Genomic DNA, 7,843 nt, shown 5'->3' with positions numbered 1-7,843 from the left:
AGCATACCATGGAGCAGTACGAGAAGCATTTATGACAGCTAATTGTTCGTCAGGAAAGCTATCATCAATAGGTAGCGGGTCATCAAGAACATTCTCTAACCTAGACAAGTTGTCTGCAACGGCGTTCTCAGCTCCCTTTCTATCAATAATATGCAAATCAAATTATTGTAGCAAGAGAACCCATCTAATAAGTCTAGGTTTAGCATCTTTCTTTTCCATAAGATATTTAATAGTAGCATGATCAGTGTGAACAGTAACTTTAGAATCAACTGTATAAGGTCTGAACTTATCACAAGCAAATACAACTGCTTAAAACTCCTTTTCAGTAGTAGCATAATTTCTTTGAGCACTGTCTAGAGTTTTACTAGCATATTGGATAACATTTAATTTCTTATCAACTCTTTGTCCTAGAATAGAACCTATAGCATAATCACTAGCATCACACATAATTTCAAATGGTAAATTCCAATCAGGAGGCTGAATAATAGGTGCAGAAATCAAAGCTTTCTTAAGTATTTCAAATGCTTCTACACAATCATCATCAAAGACAAAAGTAACATCTTTTTGTAAAAGAATAGTCATAGGCCTAGAAATTTTAGAGAAGTCCTTAATGAACCTCCTATAAAAGCCAGCATGACCAAGGAAACTTCTTATACCTTTAATATCCTTAGGACACGACATATTTTCTATAGCATCAACTTTAGCTTTATCAACTTCAATACCTCTTTCAGAAATTTTATGCCCAAGACAATACCTTCATTTACCATAAAGTGGCACTTCTCCCAATTCAAGACGACATTAGTATCTTCACATCTCTGCAAAACTCGATCAAGGTTGCTTAAGCAATCATCAAAAGAAGTTCCATATACAAAAAAATCATCCATGAATACCTCAATAATCTTTTCACAAAAGTTAGAGAATATAGCAGTCATACATCTTTGAAAGGTAGTAGGTGCATTGCATAAACCAAAAGGCATATGTCTATAAGCAAAGGTACCGAAAGGGCAAGTAAAAGTTGTATTTTCTTGATCCTCTCTTGACACAGGTATTTGAGAGAAACCAGAATAACCATCTAGAAAGCAAAAATGTGTGTGTTTGGATAATATCTCTAGCATTTGATCAATAAAAGGTAAATGGTAATGATCCTTTTTAGTAGCTTTATTTAATTTGCGGAAATCAATTACCATTCTATAACCTGTAACAATTTGTGGGATCAGTTCATCTTTATCATTAGGAACAACAGTAATACCTCCCTTCTTAGGGACACAATGGACAGGACTTACCCACTGACTATCATCAATGGGACAAATTATACCTGCCTCCAGAAGCTTTAGCATTTCTTTTCTTACCACTTCTTCATCTTAGGATTTAACCATCGTTGGTGATGAACAACCGGTTTCACGTCTCTCTCCAATTTTATTTTGTGCTGGCATAGAGTGGGGCTAATGCCCTTAAGATCATCAAGAGTATATCCAATAGCAACACGGTGCTTCTTGAAAGTTTTCAATAATTTCTTTTCTTCATGCTCTGAAAGGTTAGCACTAATAATAATATGATATATCTATTTCTCATCAAGATAAGCATACTTAAGAGTATCAGGTAAAGGTTTAAGCTCAAACACGGGGTCACCCTTGGGTGGAGGAGGATCCCCTAGAATTTCAACATGCAAGTTGTGTTTCAAAATAGGTCCCTGTTTAAAGAATACTTTGATACGTCTCCAACGTATCTATAATTTTTGATTGTTCCATGCTATATTATATCCTGTTTTGGACATTATTGGGCTTTATTATACACTCTTATATTATTTTTGGGACTAACCTATTAACTGGAGGCCCAACCCAGAATTGTTGTGTTTTGCCTATTTTAGGGTTTGGCAGAAAAATAATATCAAACGGAGTCCAAACGTAATGAAACCTTCGGGAACATGATTTTCGGAACGAAGATGATCCAGAGGACTTGGACCCTACGTCAAGCAATCAACGAGGAAGGCACGAGGTAGGGGGGCGCGCCTACCCCCCCCCCCCCAAGCGCGCCCTCCACCCTCATGGGGCCCATGTTGCTCCACCGACGTACTCCTTCCTCCTATATATACCTACGTACCCCCAAACTACCAGATACGGAGCCAAAACCCTAATTCCACCGCCGTAACTTTCTGTAGCCACGAGATCCCATCTTGGGGCCTTTTTCGGAGCTCCACCGGAGGGGGTATCGATCACGGAGGGCTTCTACATCAACACCATAGCATCTCCGATGTAGTGTGAGTAGTTTACTTCAGACCTACGGGTCCATAGTTATTAGCTAGATGGCTTCTTCTCTCTTTTTGGATCTCAATACAAAGTTCTCCCCCTCTCTTGTGGAGATATATTCGATGTAATCTTCTTTTGCGGTGTGTTTGTTGAGATCGGTGAATTGTGGGTTTATGATCAAGTTTATCTATGAACAATATTTGAATCTTTTCTAAATTCTTTTATGTATGATTGGTTATCTTTGCAAGTCTCTTCGAATTATCAGTTTGTTTTGGCCTACTAGATTGATCTTTCTTGCAATGGGAGAAGTGCTTAGCTTTGGGTTCAATCTTGCGGTGTCCTTTCCCAATGACAGTAGGGGCAGCAAGGCACGTATTGTATTGTTGCCATCGAGGATAAAAAGATGGGGTTTATATCATATTGCATGAGTTTATCCCTCTACATCATGTCATCTTGCTTAAAGCGTTACTCTGTTCTCTTGAACTTAATACTCTAGATGCATGCTGGATAGCGGTCGATGTGTGGAGTAATAGTCGTAGATGCAGGCAGGAGTCGGTCTACTTGTCTTGGACGTGATGCCTATATACATGATCATACCTAGATATTCTCATAACTATGCTCAATTCTGTCAATTGCTCAACAGTAATTTGTTCACCCACCGTAATACTTATGCTCTCGACAGAAGCCTCTAGTGAAACCTATGGCCCCCGGGTCTATTCTCCATCATATTAATCTTCCAATACTTAGTTATTTCCTTTGCCATTTATTTTACTTGCATCTTTATTTCTCTTTATCATAAAAAATACCAAAAATGTTATCTTATCATATCTATCAGATCTCACTCTCGTAGGTGACCGTGAAGGGATTGACAACCCCTTTATCGCGTTGGTTGCGAGGAGTTTATTTGTTTGTGTAGGTGCGAGGGACTCGTGCGTGGCCTCCTACTAGATTGATACCTTGGTTCTCAAAAACTGAGGGAAATACTTACGCGGCTCTACTGCATCACCCTTTCCTCTTCAAGGGAAAACCAACGCAGTGCTCAAGAGGTAGCATACTTCATCTATTTCCCTTATTTCATTCATAAACATATCATTTTCATGGTTGAGCAAATATTGTCTAAAGGATCATTAGGAGGCATGGCAATAGAAGCAAGACCAATAATTTCATCTTTACTAGGCAATTCTTTATCATGGAGTTGTCTACGAAATTTAGCAAAATTAAACTCATGAGACATATCCCCCAAACCAATAGTAACAACATCCTTTTTGCAATCGATCCTAGCATTAACAGTATTCAAGAAGAGTCTACCAAATATAATGGGACAAAAGTTATCTTGTGGGGAACGAAGAACAGGAAAATCAGCAGGATATTTAACTTTCCCACACAAGACTTCAACATCTCTAACAATCCCAACTGGTGAAATAGTGTCTCTATTGGCAAGCTTAATTGTAACATTAATTTCCTCTATCTTAGCAGGTGCAATATCATGCATAATTTCTTTATATAAGGAATGAGGTATTGCACCTGCACTAGCACCCATATCACATAAGCCATGATAGCAATGATCTCCTATTTTAACAGAAATAACAGGCATGCCTACAATAGGTCTATGTTTATTTTTAGTATCGGGTCTAGCAATTCTAGCAGCTTCATCGCAGAAGTAAATGACATGCCCATCAATATTATGGGCCAAGAGATCTTTAACCATAGCAACACTAGGTTAAACTTTAATTTTCTCACAGGGAGTAGGTGTTCTAGTATTACTCTTACGAACCACAGTTGAAGCTTTAGCATGATCCTTTATTCTAACTAGGAAAGGTGGTTTCTCAATATAAGCAGTAGGAACAACATAATCATTATAAGTGATAGTATTTTCTTCAACTTTAATAGGTGTAACTACTTTTACTTCAATGGGAGGATTACATTTAAACCACTTCTCCTTAGGGAGATCAACATGAGTAGCAAAGGATTCACAGAAAGAAACTACTATCTCAGAGTCAAGTCCATATTTAGTGCTAAATTCATGGAAAGCATCGGTATCCATAAAAGATTTAACACAATCAAAATTAGGTGTTATACCTTACTCCTTACCTTCGTCCAGATCCCAATCTTCAAAGTTGCATTTAATTCTTTCCAATAAATCCCATTTGAATTCAATAGTCTTCATCATAAAATAGCCAGTACAAGAAGTATCGAGCATGGAGCGATTATCGAGAGAAAGTCGAGCATAAAAATTTTGAATAATATTTTTTCTTGAAAGCTCATGATTGGGGCATGAAAATAACATTGGCTTAAGCCTTCGCTAAGCTTGAGCGATGCTTTCTCCATCGCGAGGCCAAAAATTATATATATAATTACGAACACGATGAACAAGATGCATAGGATAAAACTTCTGATGAAATTCCAATTTCAATCGGTTGTAGTTCCATGATCCCATATCATCACATAGCATAAACCATGTCAACGCCTTTCCCTTCAAAGATAAAGGGAAGACCTTCTTCTTGATAACATCCTCGGGCATACCTGCAAGCTTAAATAATCCACAAACTTCATTCACATAGATTAGGTGCAAGTCGGGATGTAATGTTCCATCTCCTGTAAAAGGATTAGCTAGCAGTTTCTCTATCATAACCGAATGAATTTCAAAGTAAACATTTTCAGTAGGTTCAGTAGGTTGAGGAGAAACTCTTTTATCTACTGGTCGGGGCGAAGATACCCCTAACAAGCCCCTCAAAGGATTATGTTCCATAGTAACAAGTGACAGTAAATTTCAGCACACTATATAATTTTTTCCTGACCAAATTCCACCTACCAAAGGTGCTTCACTCCCCAGCAACGGCGCCAGAAAAGATTCTTGATTACCCACAAGTATAGGGGATCTATCATAGTCCTTTCGATAAGTAAGAGTGTCGAAGCCAACGAGGAGCAGGAGGAAATGATATGCAGTTTTCAGTAAGGTATTCTCTGCAAGCACTGAAATTATCGTTAACAGATAGTTTTCTGATAAGGTAATTTATAACTGGTAACAAGTAATAAAAGTAAATAAGGTGCAACAAGGTGGCCCAATCCTTTTTGTAGCAAAGGACAAGCCTGGACAAACTCTTATATAAAGAAAAGCGCTCCCAGGACACATGGGAATTATCGTCAAGCTAGTTTTCCTCACGTTCATATGTTTCGTGTTCGGTACTTTGATAATTTGATATGTGGGTGGACCGGTGCTTGGGTACTGCCCTTCCTTGGACAAGAATCACACTTATGATTAACCCCTCTTGCAAGCATCCGCAACTACAAAAGAAGTATTAAGGTAAACCTAACCATAGCATGAAGCATATGGATCCAAATCAGCCCCTTACGAAGCAACGCATAAACTAGGATTTAAGCTTCTGTCACTCTAGCAACCCATCATCTACTTATTACTTCCCAGTGCCTTCCTCTGGGCCCAAACAATGGTGAAGTGTCATGTAGTCGTTGTTCACATGACACCACTAGAGAAAAGACAACATACATCTCATCAAAATATCGAACGAATACCAAATTCACATGACTAGTTATAGAAAGACTTCTCCCATGTCCTCATGAACAAACATAACTACTCACAAATCATATTCATGTTCATAATCAGAGTGGTATTAATATGCATAAAGGATCTGAACATATGATATTTCATCGAATAAACCAACTAGCATCAACTACAAGGAGTAATCAACACTACTAGCAACCCACAGGTACCAATCTGAGGTTTTAGGACAAAGATTGGATACAAGAGATGAACTAGGGTTTGGGATGAGGTGGTGCTGGTGAAGATGTTGATGGAGATTGACCCCCTCTCGATGAGAGGATCGATGGTGATGATGTTGGTGATGATTTCCCCCTCCCGGAGGGAAGTTTCCCCGACAGAACAGCTCCGCTGGAGCCCTAGATTGGTTCCGCCTCATGGCGGCGGAGTTTTGTCCCGTGAGCTAGCTTATGATTTTTTCCTGGACGAAAGACCTCATATAGCAGAAGATGGGCATCAGAGGGCTGCCAGGGGGCCCAAGAGGCAGGGGGCGCGCCCAGGGGGGTAGGGCGCGCCCCCACCATCGTGGATGGTGGGTGGCCCGCCTCTGGTACTTCTTTCGCCCAATATTTTTTATATTTTCTGAAACGTGCTCCCGTGAAATATCAGGACTTTTGGAGTTGTGCAGAATAGGTCTCTAATATTTGCTCCTTTTCCAGCCCAGAATTCCAGTTGCCGGCATTCTCCCTCTTCATTTAAATCTTGTAAAATAAGAGAGAATAGGCGTAAGTATTATGAAATAATGTGTAATAACGGACCATAATGCAATAAATATCAATATAAAAGCATGATGCAAAATGGATGTATCAATACATACCGATGTATGCGGTCCAATGAGTGTTGAAGCACGCGGCGGATATCATCATTTTCTGATCTTCACAGATGATTTGAGCAGATATGGGTATATATACTTAATGAAACACAAGTCTGAAACATTTGACACGTTCAAAGAATTTTAGAGTGAAGTGGAGAATCATCGTAATAAGAAAATAAAGTTCTATGATCTGATCACGGAGGCGAATATTTGAGTTACGAGTTTTGCCTTCATTTAAAACAATGTGGAATAGTTTCACAACTCACGCCACCTGGAACACCATAGCGTAATGGTGTGTCCGAACATTGTAATCGTACTTTATTAGATATGGTGCGTTCTATGATGTCTCTTATCGATTTACCACAATCATTTTGGGGTTATGCCTTAGAGACAGCTGCATTCACGTTAAATAGGGCACCGTCTAAATCCATTGAGACGACACCATATAAATTGTGGTTTGGCAAGAAACCTAAGCTGTTGTTTCTTAAAGTTTGGGAATGTGATGCTTATGTCAAAAGGCTTCAGCCTGATAAGCTCAAACTTAAATCAGAGAAGTGCGTCTTCATAGGATACCCTAAGGAAACAATTGGGTACACCTTCTACCACAGATCCGAAGGAAAGATCTTTGTTGCTAAGAATGGGTCCTTTCTAGAGAAGGAGTTTCTCTCAAAAGAAGTGAGTGGGAGGAAAGTAGAACTTGATGTGGTAGTTGTACCTTCTATCAATTTGGAAAGTAGCACAACAGAGAAATCCGTTCCCGTGATGCCTACACCAACTAGAGAGGAATCTAATGATGATGATCATGAAACTTCAGATCAAGTTACTACTGGACCTCATAGGTCGAACATAGCATGTTCCGCACCAGAGTGGTACGGTAATCATGTTCTGGAAGTCATGTTATTAGACCAAGGCAAACCTACGAACTATGAAGAAGCTATGACGATCCCAGATTCCGACAGATGGCTTGAGGCCATGAAATCTGAGATAGGATCCATGTATGAGAACAAAGTGTGGACTTTGGTGGACTTGCCCGATGATCGGCAAGCCATTGAGAATAAATGGATCTTCAAGAAGAAGACATACATTGATGGTAATGTCACCATCTACAAAGAGCGACTTGTCGCGAAAGGTTTTCGACAAGTTCAATGGGTCAACTACGATGAGACTTTCTCACCCGTAGCGATGCTTAAGTCTGTCTGAATCATGTTAGCAATTGTCACATTTAAT

Source organism: Triticum dicoccoides, chromosome 6A, assembly GCF_002162155.2.
Source record: "Triticum dicoccoides isolate Atlit2015 ecotype Zavitan chromosome 6A, WEW_v2.0, whole genome shotgun sequence".
Taxonomy (NCBI): Eukaryota; Viridiplantae; Streptophyta; class Magnoliopsida; order Poales; family Poaceae; genus Triticum; species Triticum dicoccoides.
The sequence above is the reverse complement of the archived record's forward strand: the minus strand, read 5'-3'. Positions refer to the sequence as shown.